General features: G+C 44.9%; 1 long non-coding RNA gene across 1 annotated transcript; it reads right to left on the bottom strand.

The window, feature by feature from the left end:
• Positions 1 to 432: 432 nt before the first annotated feature.
• LOC119963705 lies at positions 433 to 12,108 on the bottom strand. Its single transcript, XR_005460133.1, has 2 exons — positions 12,019 to 12,108; positions 433 to 892 (listed from the first exon to the last, which is right to left on the bottom strand). It is a non-coding gene; the product is annotated as an uncharacterized LOC119963705 (long non-coding RNA).
• Between the last annotated feature and the right edge of the window lie 1,681 nt (positions 12,109 to 13,789).

The raw sequence follows: 13,789 nt of genomic DNA, 5'->3' as shown, positions 1-13,789 counted from the left end.
AAGGGACTGAAAGCTGACAAATCTCCAGGAGCTGATGGCCTGTATCCTTGGGTTCAAATGGAGTTAGCTTGAGCTCCAGAAATAGTGGATACATTGGTTATTGCATTGGATGATAGTCTGGAAATGTAACAGCACTATTTCAGAGAGGATGAAAACAAAAGCAGGGTAGGACAGGTCAGGTCTCCTGATGTTGGAAAATGCTGGAATCTATTATTGAGAGCATCTTAGAAATGCACTTATAATATCATAGCATGATTAGACAGAGTCAACATGAATTTACGAAAGGGAAATTTACAAGCTATATCGATAACTTAGATGGACAGATCAGAGATAATGTATTTAATGTTTTCTGAGCCCAAAGCAGCAGCAGTAACGGACAGCACAGCAGGGGTAAATTGCAAAATGATCACACAGAACAAGGAGTCACATGGGGTGGGTACACTGAAAAACCTTTAATTTCATTTAATTAATCAACTATAAAGTAAGCCTAGATCAATTAATTATGATGAAACTAAAGCCAAATTGATAATTTATCGTATAATTACAATTAGTGTTTAATTAAGTAATCAGGTCTAAGGGGATAAAGATTAAATTAAATACCAAGGGATAGTGAAGGGTTCTCAATTTTTCCGCAAATTAAAATCAAAGATTATGACATCTGCCCATCTTGGGAGATGATGGACTGCACATAGGGTCTCTGCCACTTCTGTATTCAACATCATCTGTTGTAGCTGTAGAGGCTGATTCGTGACTGGCAGTCCCTTCCACAGCTGGCATAGATGAATAGTGTTGGCCCAAGGATGACTGATGTTTTTCCTTCTGGCGGACTCCATCTTTCACCATCTGGTCATGCATTTTGTCCTATTCTTTTTCCAGGCTGCTTGTCTGAAAGCTAGATAATAAAAATTATGTGAAACATTTTTAAAAATTCACCATCTTATAAAATAAGGAGGCTCCAGTATAATGGAGGCATCTATTTGGTGAGGAGACAGTTTGTTTATTTAAGGTTTTAGCTTATTTCTGTTCAATGAATTAATAACCGAATAAATAGAGGCATGATAGTTCCTCTCACTCTCGTGGAGTGTACATCCTGTTCCACGTGGGAACTCCATGATACTTCCTGTATCTGGACATGTGCAGTAAGTGTCTTCAGCTGGAGCACCTTCAGGTCTGGGTTTTGAAGCTTGAAACTTGAGTAGTTGCGATGCATCTGTAAAGATGAGCATTTCATAGTTGACATGTTTCCGGCTCTCAATTTAAAAGAGTACAGGCAGAGAGGGAATGGATGATTGCCAGGCAGTCATGGATGAACAAATAATTAATGTAAGTGTCTCCTGTGTACATATAATTCGCCAACCAGTTCTGTGTGTGAGGAACCAGTGACCATGGTCCATCCATATTGTTACAAACAACATAGTTATGCTGAAGAATTATGTCCTTTCGGCAGATTTTAGGGAGATAGAAAAGAAACTAGCAAGCTGGGTGGAAGGTAGTAATCACAAAATAAGTCCTGCTACTCTTACATCTTATATTCCTATAACGCATGAATTATGAGCTGATAATTTGTTTACAGGTTGTAAAACTGTACACCAACTGCTCTACCTATAATTCTTCTTGAGCACATGTGTGAGTACTGAGTGATTGACATAGCTTAAACTTTCAGGGTGAACCCCAGGATACATAATCCTCTTCATTTAAACCAACGCAATCTTGTTGCTGATTAGTCAAGTTGACCATATACTCAGGATGAAGAAACTCACAAATCTTCCTTTATAAATGATACACTGATTATGGAGAGTAAGACAAAATAATTGAGGCTTCAGTTCTCTCCCATCCCTGTCCAGAACACAGCAAGGATCCAGAATACAGTTTGAAGGGAGTAGGTTGAACCATGGCTATCAAAAGGACACTATAATTATCTGAAGAGAATAAAAGATCAGGCAGAAGGAGAAAGAACAGACGGCTGGAACCAGTTGAGTTAAACTTTCAGAATCAGCGCTGATTTGAAGCGCCAAATTGTTTCCTTCTGGACAGTAGCTACTCTGTGATTCTATAACTATGTGAAGACACTATTCTTTTTTTAATTTAGTGTACCCAATTTATTTTTTCTAATTAAGGGACAATTTAGCATGGCCAATCCACCTACCTTGCACATCTTTTGGGTTGTGGGGGTGAAACCCACACAAACACGGGGAGAATGTGCAAACTCCACACGGACAGTGACCCAGAGCCGGGATCGAACCTGGGACCTTGATGTCGTGAGGCAGCAGTGCTATCCACTGCGCCAACGTGCTGCCCTTATGTGAATTTACTTAATGACTGACCATCTACAGCCCTTTGATGTTGTGTTAAAAGATTCACAAGCCTATGTGTAAAGAAGTTTCTCCTCACTTCAATCCGAAATGGACAATCGCTTATCCTAATACAATTACGTTTAATTCTTGATCCTACATGGGGCAACCTTCCTTTCTTCTAAAAGCTGTTGTATATAAGACAATTCTACAAAATCTCTCCTCTCAGGACAACCCTTTCAACCCAGGAATCAATCTAGTGAGTCTTTGTTGCCCCATATCTGAGGCAAATATTTATTTGCTGTGATAACTGTACACTTATAAGAACATAAGAACATAAGAACATAAGAACTAGGAGCAGGAGTAGGCCATCTGGCCCCTCGAGCCTGCTCCGCCATTCAATTAGATCATGGCTGATCTTTTGTGGACTCAGTTCCACTTTCCGGCCCGAACACCATAACCCTTAATCCCTTTATTCTTCAAAAAACTATCTATCTTTACCTTAAAAACATGTAATGAAGGAGCCACAACTGCTTCACTGGGCAAGGAATTCCATAGATTCACAACCCTTTGGGTGAAGAAGTTCCTCCTAAACTCAGTTCTAAATCTACTTCCCCTTATTTTGAGGCTATGCCCCCTAGTTCTGCTGTCACCCGCCAGTGGAAACAACCTGCCCGCATCTATCCTATCTATTATAAGATATTATGCTTGATGTGGTTTCACTGAAGCCCTATACAATTGCAGCAAGGCTTCCTTGCTCTTATTCTTCAACCCCTTAACAATAAAGTTTAACATGACATTTGCCTTCCTAATTATTGTTTATCTACACAGTAACTTTCTATGATTCATGTACATGGACCCTCAAATCTTTCTGAATACCAACACTCGCTAGCCTCTCAGCTTTCCTTAAACAATGCTACCTTTCTGTCCTTCCGTTTGAAGTGTGTAACTTCACATTGTCCCACATTATACTTTATCTGACACCTTCTTGTCCAATCTCATATTCAGTCTCTTTGCAACTTCTTTCTGTGTTCCTCATAGTTCACCTTTACACTTAGCTCACTCAGGGAGTAGGTGTCATGCTTCAAAGGGAATAGAGGTCATGCCTATACAAAACAGAAAATGGTGGACAATCTCAGCAGGTCTGCCAGCATATGTGGGGAGAGAAGGGAGCTAACGTTTTGAGTCTGGATGACTCTTTGTTAAAGCCAGAGAGAACTGGAACTAGGCTCAGACTTATACTGTTGTGGATGGGGTGTGGAGCAGTGGGGCTGGATAGAGGGCCAGGGATAGTTTGTGGTTGACAAAGATGTCATGAACAGAAAAAAAAATCCAATGCAAATTGGGGTGATTAAGGCTAAGAAGGGTGCTGACAGTGGTACATAAAGAGAGAAGAATGTGTGAATGGCAGAACAAAGTTTAGCAGTGGGTCAAAGGGCAACCAGGAACAAGGGACAGATGTCCCAAGTAGGATGGGGGTGGGGGGGGGGGGGGGGGGGGGGGGGAACAATGTTGAGGGAAGAACTGATCAATGGAAGAAATTAAAATAAATTGTAAGAAATAAAAAGGAGGCGTAGGTGGAGGAGAGAGTTCACAGTCTGAAGTTGTTGAACTCAATATTAAGTCTGGAAGGCTGTAATGGGCCTAATTGGAAGATGAGGTGTTATTCCTTCAGTTTGCACTGGGCATCATGCAAACATTGCAGCCAGGACAAGGATGGACATGTGGTTGTGAGAGCAGGACGGTGCGTTGAAATGGCAAACGACAGGAAGGTCTGGATCCTGCTTGTGGATGGATTGGAGGAGTTCTGCAAAGCAGTCACCCACTCTGCGTTTAGTCTCTCCATTGTAGAGTAGACTGCACTGAGAGCAGCGAATGCAATAGACCAGTTTGTAGGTGGTGCACGTGAAGCGTGCCTCACTTGAAATGCCTCACTTGAAATGAGTATTTGGACCTTGTGATGGTGAGCAGGGGGGAGGTTAAGGGGCACCTTCTGCAATTGCATGGGAAGGTACTGTGGGAAGAGGGTGATGTGTTGGGAATGATAGAGGAGTGGACCAGCGTATCCCAGAGGGAACATCCCTGCAACATGCTGGCAGTGGGATTGAGATAAAGATGTATTTGGTGGTGGCATCATGCTGGAGTTGGCAGAACTGGTGAAGGTGATTCTTTGAATGCGGTGGCTGGTGGGGTGAAAAGTGAGGACAAGGGACTTCCGATCCTGGTTACGGGAGGGAGGGGAAGGGTGAGAGAAAAGATGCAGGAGATGGGTCAGAACTGGCTGAGGGCCTTGTCGACCAAATGGGTGGGAAACATTAGCTCTTTTTCTCTCCACAGATGCTGTCAGACCTGCTGGGATTGTCCAGTATTTTCTGTTTTTGTTTCAGATTCCAGCATCCGCAGTAATTTACTTTTATCATCATATGCAGCAAGTAAGAGACAGAACATAGAACATACAGTGCAGAATGAAGCCATTCAGCCCATCGAGTCTGCACTGACCCACTTAAACCCCCACTTCCACCCCATCCCCGTAACCCAATAACCCCTCCTAACCATTTCTGTTGGTCACTTAGGGCAATTTATTAAGGCCAATCCACCTAGCCTGCACGTCTTTGGACTGTGGGAGGAAACCGGAGCACCCGGAGGAAACCCACACAGACACGGGGAGAACGTGCAGACTCCGCACAAACAGTGACCCAGCGGGGGATTGTACCTGGGACCCTGGCGCTGTGAAGCAATAGTGCTACCCACTTGTGCTACCATGCTGCCCACAGCCAATGGGTCAGATGCAGTCCTGCCACATTGAGCCGTGGACATTTAAACCAACAAAGTGAGGAAAGAAGCTCCACAAATATCCCCATCCTCAATGATGGAGGTCCCCAGCACATCAGTGCAAACGATAAGGCAGAAACATTCTGACAGAAATGCCAAATGGATGATCCACCTCGATCTCCTCGCAAGGTCACCAGCATCACAGATGTCAGTCTTCAGCCATTTGATTCAACCATGTGATATCAAGAAATGGCTGAAGGCACTGGATATGACAAAGGTGATGGACTGTGACAATATCCCAGCAAAACTACTGAAAACTTGTGCTCCAGAACTTGTCACACCTGTAGCAAAGCTGTTCCAGTACAGCTACGACACTGGCATCCACCCAGCAATGTGGAAAATTGCCAGATAATATTCTGTGCAAAAGAAACAGGACAAATCCAACCCGGCCAAATACCGCCCTATCAGTCACCTCTTGATTATCAGTAAAGTAATGGAAGGGGTCATCATAGATCATAGAATTTACAGTGCAGAAGGAGGCCATTCAGCCCATCATTTCTGCACCGGCTTTTGGAAAGAGCATCCTACTTAAATCCACACATCCACTCTATCCCTGCAACCCAGCAACCCCATCTAACCTAAGGGCAAGTTAACTTGACTGATCCACCTAACCTGGCCACCTTTGGACTGTAGGAGGAAACAGGAGCACATGGAGGAAACCCACGCAGTCACGGGGAGAACGTGCAGACTCTGCACAGACAGTGACCCAAGTGGAAATCGAACCTGAGACCCTGGCGCTGTGAAGACATAGTGCTAAAACTATGCTCCCGTGCTGCCCTCAACCGTGCTATCAAGTGGCACTTCCTCAGCAATAACCTGTTCACGGATGTTCAGTTTGGGTTTTACCTGGGTGACATCAATACAGCCTTGGTTTAAACATGGAAATAAAAGACGAACTCTGGAGGTGAGGAGAGAGTGACTGTCATTCACAGCAAGATAGTATTTGACCAAGTGTGGCATCAAGAATCCCGAGCTAAACTGGAGTCAAAGTGAATCAGCGAGAAAACTCTCCACTGGCTGGAATCATACCTCGCAAAAGAAGATGGTTGTGGCGGTTGAGGGGTTGACTTCTGGGCAACGGGGACTATCCACTGCAGTCGGAGCTAATGCCGCTTATTGCCAAAGACCAATGTGGAGAACCACTAAAATGCTGCCCATGCTGCGACCAGGAGGGTGATCGAGCAGTGCAATGGCATGCTGAGGAAGCGGTTCAAGTGGAATGCTTTGGAGGGGCCCTCAAGTACAGCTCACATCGTGGTGGCCTGCTGCATCCCCCACAGCACTGCACAGCAGAGGGGTGATATGCAAGAGGAAGAGGGTGAATGCCAGGCTGCATCCGATGAGGGCCAGGCTGGGAAGGACATGGGGCCCGGATGGCCACAGAAGTCCACACAATGTGGGCTTCAGCGCTGCCGCGAATGGAACAATCTGATCGCCTCCAGGTTCACCGATGAGGAGTCCTGGCTACCGGCAGCTTGAACATCCCATCCCACCTCCACACATCACCACCTACCCTCACATCCCCTGCACCTGCGCCCCCCTCGGCACCTTCCCGTCGGCTTTACTGGTGGGTCTCTCACCGGATAGGCCCTACCACACGGCATCCCCACATATCTGGCTCGGTCACCTGCTCCTCCGAGGTAATCCCGGGGGTGGCCCCCAACTGCAAAGGTGGTCCTGGCCCATGTCCACCTCTCACCTGACCCCCACATTCAGCACACCCTCTGCTCCCAGCCCAGTCCATCCATCACACCCATTCAGACAGAGGAACGTTGATGAACAGGTGTTTATTTTAATACATACAAGTATTGTGTCCTAGCCCCAATCGCTAACCTGTGTGCTTCACCCATGCCAACATAATTGGTGTCTAACTTTCTAACCTTACAATTCGTAGCATTGCTTCTCGATGGGTTCCCAGGCTGTACATAAGATGTGGAGACGCCCTTCTGCGTATCCTCCCTGCGACCTGGGTCCCCTTTTGCATCTGCCTTCTGGAGCAACTGGGCCTGTGGTGGGGGGGGGCTTTTTAATTAGGGGGATCTCTGGTGTGGGGTACTGGAGATGACTGGTGGGAGTGAAGTGGGCAAGTCTTGCATTAATGTGGGAGGGTGGCCTCGAATGGATTTTGGGGGAAACTCTCTTAAAAAGTCACCTATCCCCTTGGCCCACCGGAAGTTCCCCTGCATCAGAGACACGATTGTCAAGACCTGCACCAATTATTGCCCATGTGATTCCCGGCCCAGAGGAATGGAGAATCATGAGGGCCCAGAGAATATGGTGGCCAACCTGGTAATAACTCAAATCTTGATCTCAATGCGAGCAGGGGAACTGGCTAGCACCAATGCTGATTTTTCCCCAATGTTGAATTCTCCACCTGACCAGAGAACTCCGCTATTGATGGTGTGTGGCGGAGAATCCAGCCCATTATATTTGATGTGACATTTTCAATCTCACTTGGGTTATCAGTCCCAGAATTGTGGTGTTGCTCATTTTGTTGCCTATGGCAACAGGAAGGGATGCCCTCACGACAGATTGCACAGATACCATGGGCTGGATTCTCCATCATCGGGATCCTCTGCTCGCCGGCAACGCACTCACTCCCGCAGATTTCCCAACGGGCCACAATGGAAAACCTTATTGGTCAGCTGCTGGAATGGAGGATTCCGCTATTGGTGGCAGAGCGCCGCGCCAGAAAACGTGGGTGGTACAGTAGCACAGTGTTTAGCACAGTTTCTTCACAGCTCCAGGGTCCCAGGTTCGATTCCTGGCTTGGGTCACTGCCTGTGCGGAGTCTGCACATTCTCCCCGTGTCTGCGTGGGTTTCTTCCGGGTGCTCCGGTTTCCTCCCACAGTCCAATCCAAAGATGTGCAGGTTAGATGGATTGGCCTTCGTGTCCAAAAAGGTTGGGTGGGGTTACTGGGTTATGGGGATGGGGTGGAGGGCTTAAATGTTCTTGCCAAGGGCCGGTTCAGACTAAATGGGCCGAATGGCCTCCTTCTGCACTGTAAATTCTATGTAAAATTCAATATAAAATGCGTGTGGTGGGATGGAGAATCCCGCCCCATAGATTTTACTGGTGATGTTTTCTTACTTTGCACGATTAGTGACAGCACTTAATATTTTACAGCAGCATAGGAAAAAGTAATGTAATTCATATGAATATGTGCCACCACCTCTTTCCAAGTATGCACTCATCTTGACATCCACCGATCATATGTAGAGTGGATGACTTTCTGTCTCTGGTGAACTTGTTGCAGTGACATCTTTGTCCCTCCATCAGAAACTTGAGGTATCTTTCGGCTGATATGCCTATTGGACACTGGTATTTTGAAATTTATTTTGCTCATACAATATAAGTTAGGTCAATCCAGAAATATATATTAATGTCTGCATGCTAATAGTTAGATATATGCTAATAATACATTGCTTTATGCACGTCAAATTCATTCCCCAGCTAAAAGTCAGGGTTGGAATTTCCAACTATACTTGGGCCTCATTATTAGAATTGCATTCTTAGGTTTGACAAGCGATAATGGGAAAAAGGAAGAAATAAAGCATTATATTTGGTGCAAGTGCTTTTTATTCCTATCCAAGTATTTCACCAATGATTCTACATTTAACAAGTTGGAACAAAGCCAGAGAATATCAATGCTTCGATGTCACTACCATGGTTGCTCAGGCTGAATACCAGTTAAGCAGATAGACTGCGCAGTCATAATTTTGAACTCTGCATTTAATAATATATTGTGGTGGTAACATTTTATAAAAATAAGGCTTGAGTGGATGATTGCATTGAAAGTGAGACTGAAATAGGAACAATGTGTTACTTAAAAAGCAGGATGAGCACTGAATACTTTAATCAGCTGAAGATCATCATTTCCACCATTGAACAAACTTAATGATTATAATCATTAAAACTTAGAATGGTCATTTGTACATTTATTTAAAGGATTTTTTTCTCTCATTTTATTGCTCATATATAAATTGTGGATCTGGTTTTAGAATGTTATATTTTTATTCTTTTAAATCTGTTATTATATCAGCACTGTCAGAATATTTGCCTTTATCTGAAAATTGCACAATGCCTCACCCACTATGTCTCATCCCCTCTGCCCTTATTCCCTCAAAAATATCTCTTTAACCTCTGGACAGTGTGCACCCTCCTCTCTCTGTTCATTATTGCTGACAGTACTTCTGGCTGTTAACTCTACACCCCAAAATATTCCTCCTCACCCCTTTAGTTTGTTTCCTCCCTTGCTAAATGTCTTTCCGAAACCAAGCTACTGGACATGCCTTTGGTCATTCCTTCAACCCCTCCATTGTCTTCAGCATCCACTTTACTCTTCTGCAACACACCGTGAGGTGTTTATTTTTTTTAACGTTAGAAATAAATGCAAGTTGTGAAAAACTTGCGCTTTGAAGTGAACAATATTATGATAGGAATGCTTACCCTGTTCACGGGAAATTCATTTGTTTTCTATTTTAACCTATTTATTTTAAATGCTAATTTATATTGTACTCAATATTACAACATTTTAGGATATCCGGGTTTCTCTTGAATTTAGTTTTCAGGTAGGCTTTGTAATTGTGTCATGTATGAGTGCAAAATAAATCAGTTTTCAAAGTAAATGGGTTAATGGCTATACAGCTATGCTGCTACCTGTAAACATTGATAAAAGAAACATAGAGCTCTGTGAGGTGCTGTCTCTATGAGTGCTGCTGGCAGAATTGACAAACTACTCTTTCAGGTCCACAATGACAGAAAGGGAACAAATGCAACAGAGGAATTACATAAATATTGAAGGGAGGGCTAGGACCAGATGTTTCTCTGCTGTAGTGCTTATGGATCTGTACCTTAAGGGGACTGCATACAGAGGGGGACTCATTAATGTGCAGAAGTGCTTCATGCATTCCTTTGAGAATGTTTCGAGCTCCATGCATGCTATCGCTGAGACTGTGGAGACATATAGGTCTGACATCTGTTCAGTCACATGAGAGGGAATGGGAAACTTTTAATTCAATATGAAGAGACTGTCAACTTTACGGACTTCTTCAGAGAAGCCTGCCAGAATAGAGCTCCAAAGCATAGATGTGGTTTTCCTTCTGAAGTCTGTGAGTTTAGCTCCTGGGATCTATTCCAGTTTACAGAGGGTATGGGGTCCGTTTGGGGAAGGGGGTGGAGGAAAGTTCTGAGCTCTGGTTTAGAGATCTCAGCAGATTGGCTTGAGGGAGCATTGCTGGTGTGATTTTAATCTTAAGTAATACGTAGTTAAGGATCTGTTTCCATGCAGGTTCTTGGTCATTATGTATGGGACAGCCAGTTACTGGGGCATGTACAGAGAAGACACAGATGAAGCAACTAACTTCTAACAATGTTATACCTACCAAACTCAGTCATCTACCTCAAAGACTTGAATATCTGGCAGAGAATGGGAAACAATAGCTGGTCTTTGTGGAGTTGAACTGATATCAGTTCTTGCTGGATCATCTCATGACCTAACACCACCTTCTGGTCTCCAGATAGTTGGAGATCTGGTGCGCGATTCTCCGTTTGGGAGACTTGTGTTGACATCGGGTCTGAATTTGTGTGAGGTTTGCGTTCCCGTTGGGCAATCTTTCTGGAGCAAGTCAGGACATGCTAATGAGCCAGCACTCAGCCCACATAAATTTAGATTAATTGACACTCCTGCCAGTGTTGGATTTGCTGGGGTATGATTTGGCGGTGGAGAGTTTGACAAGCCAGAGCTGCAGACACACTCATTCCAGACAAGAAGATCACTCCATGAAGAGCAGCACCACGCTTCGCAGATGAGGAGCTTGACCGAATGTTGGATGCGGTGGAGGAGAGGTGGGAGGTTACCGCCAACGGTCGTCAACCGGGCCTGGACAGGAGTGGCCGAGGTGCTCAGCACAATGAACCTCACCAGGCGGACTCACACGCAGTGCTGCAAGAAGATGAATGACCTTGTTAGGGCAGCCCATGTGAGTCACCACTTCTGCCCCGGTATCACTTTTGTCCCTCAATTCTCACATCACACCACTACTTATGGAAACTCTACAGTGCAGAAGGAAGCCAGTCAGCCCATAGAGTCTGCACTGACCCTCTGGAGGGGCACCCTACCTATGCCCAATCCCCGCAACCTATCCCGTCGTCCCACCTAACCTTTGGACACTTAGGGGCAATTTAACATGGCCAATCCATCTAGCCCACACATCTTTGCACTATCGGAGGAAACTGGAACATCCAGAAGAAATCCATGCAGTCACAGGGAGAATGGGCAAACTCCACACAAAGAATTAGCCAAGGTCGGAATTGAACCTAGGTCCCTGGTGCTTTGAGGCAGCAGAGCTGACCACTGTGCCTCTGTGCCACCCACTCCCATAGAGGCCAATCAAAATCCACCTGCCTGCATAGAATAATAGAATCATAGAATTTACAGTGCAGAAGGAAGCCATTCGGCCCATCGGGTCTGCACAGGTACTTGGAAAGAGCACCCCACTTAAGCCCACGCTTCCACCCTATCCCCATAACCCAGTAACCCTACCAAACCTTTTGGACACTATGGGTAATTTATCATGGCCAATCCACCTAATGTGCACATCTTTAGACTGTGGGAGGACACCGGAACACACGGCGGAATCGCACGCAGACATGGGGAGAATGTGCAAATTCCACACAGACAGTGACCCAAGCCGGGAATCAAACCTGGGACCCTTGAGCTGTGAAGCAACTGTGCTAACCATTGTACGACCGTGCTGTCCTTACATCTATATGCTTCACATCCTATCCTGCATCAAACCCCAACACCTGTGTTGTCCTCTGTGGCCAGGTACCTTGCACACACATGCCACGGGTTACAGACACACTGTGTAACTCACCTCCATGCACCTTACCATGTCCTTTATGTGTCCCATAGGAAAATATGGCCCATAACAGAAGGGTGCTGGAGAAGAGTGGAGGGGGATGTGGTGATATGCATCACTGTAAATACACAAGGGGTTAATGTAAATACACATAGACTAGATAGACACTAGAGGGAGCACCAGAGACATGACACACAGACATTCAACCAATAGGCCAGTAAGATAGGACACAACCAATGGAGACACTTAGTGAGTGCACAGGGTTGATTGAAACACGTCACACCCACCACGTGGATTGTAGCAGACTGGTTCGTCAGTCTCAGTAGCTATAGCAGGATTAACAGGAGAGTCGAATCCAAGCAGGAGAATCGTTAACAGTTTAATAAATGATTTAAAGCTATCTCCAAGTCTGAACCTTCCTTTGCCAGAGTGCACATCAAGGAAGCAGCTTATGCTACGTCAAGAGCATAACAAAACAGGGGTAACCCAGACCTCCAAGCTCTCACCCACTCTGAGCAGAGCACATCCTCAGCAGCTATGGCGCCCTGTCCCTATTTGTAAATACCTGGAGTAAACCGCACCTGTGTGACTTCCACCTGAGAGGGATGGAACATCACAGAGGCATGGAGCATACTGGATCAAACATGCTAATAACATTAAAAAGCATGCATAAAGTCCTGTTTAGCATGACGCTGCCAACACAGGTTAACACCACCAACGAGGGCCCGAACACTGCGACCGAATCGGTGACGGATCTCAATTTTGGCCAAAAGCTTAATTCTCTGCCGAGAATTCTGCCTCTGATGTATTCTGAAGATACGTTTAAGAGGTCCCGACATGTGCATTCCCCTCCCTCCAACAATATACACTGCCACTGGATAGTGCTCATCCATTGTCCAATGCCAGCCAATGCTCACCCTTCCTGCATCTCCTCTCGCAATTCACCTCCTGGCGTTCCTGCCTCCTGTCCAAAGAATTTTGGAAGAGTGAGACTTTTCGGGGAGTGGATGGGTAGTGGTGGGGATTGGGGGGTGGGGAGGGTGTCAGGGAATAAGCCCAGAAAAACAGCACATGAGGTTGTTTTCACTGAAGAACTGGATCTTGTTTTTCTTCTGAGTTAACATTTAAACCACAAAATTAAGGGAATCTGTCTGCCAGTCAGCAGACAGATTCACCAAAGAAAAGTGCCAGAGAAACAAAAGGAGAGAAATAAGCTTGTCAAATATTGCTTGAGAGGATATGTTAATATTGCCAGTGGAGGGATTTAGACAGGAAAGATAATGGAAGCCAGTGAAATTTGGACAACTAATGTTGTTCGGGGCACGAGTATATTATGAGGAAGGCTATTAATTGTATATTAATTGTGTTTAATTGTATGCAGGTGGTTAGTGCTGACTGGGGAGTCACTAGTTCTCACATAAATAAGAACAGACAGAAACTGTTGTTGGATTAAGAAGTGCATGTTTTCAATGTGTATCTACATAAATAAATGCTTATAAAAGTGTGTACAGATTGGCTCCAGTTCTGTCCTACAACATCTGACTTTCTGGAATATAACAAAAACCCATATTTAGTTCAAAGTTTTTTAAAAAATCAATCAATAACTGATTCATAGCAGCACGGCAGTCTTGTCCATTTCTATTTCATCCATTTTTTGTCATTCTCCTCTGACAACAAATCAGGCTAACCCTCGAGCTTCTCTTTCTAATGGTTTCCCTTCTTCCATTGGCAAATGTGTAGCGTTTGCATTCGTTTCTGAAATTTTAGATACCTTGTCAAGCCTGCACAGCACTATTTCCCC

Source organism: Scyliorhinus canicula, chromosome 3, assembly GCF_902713615.1.
Source record: "Scyliorhinus canicula chromosome 3, sScyCan1.1, whole genome shotgun sequence".
Taxonomy (NCBI): domain Eukaryota; kingdom Metazoa; phylum Chordata; class Chondrichthyes; order Carcharhiniformes; family Scyliorhinidae; genus Scyliorhinus; species Scyliorhinus canicula.
This window is presented reverse-complemented; position numbering and strand designations above follow the sequence as displayed.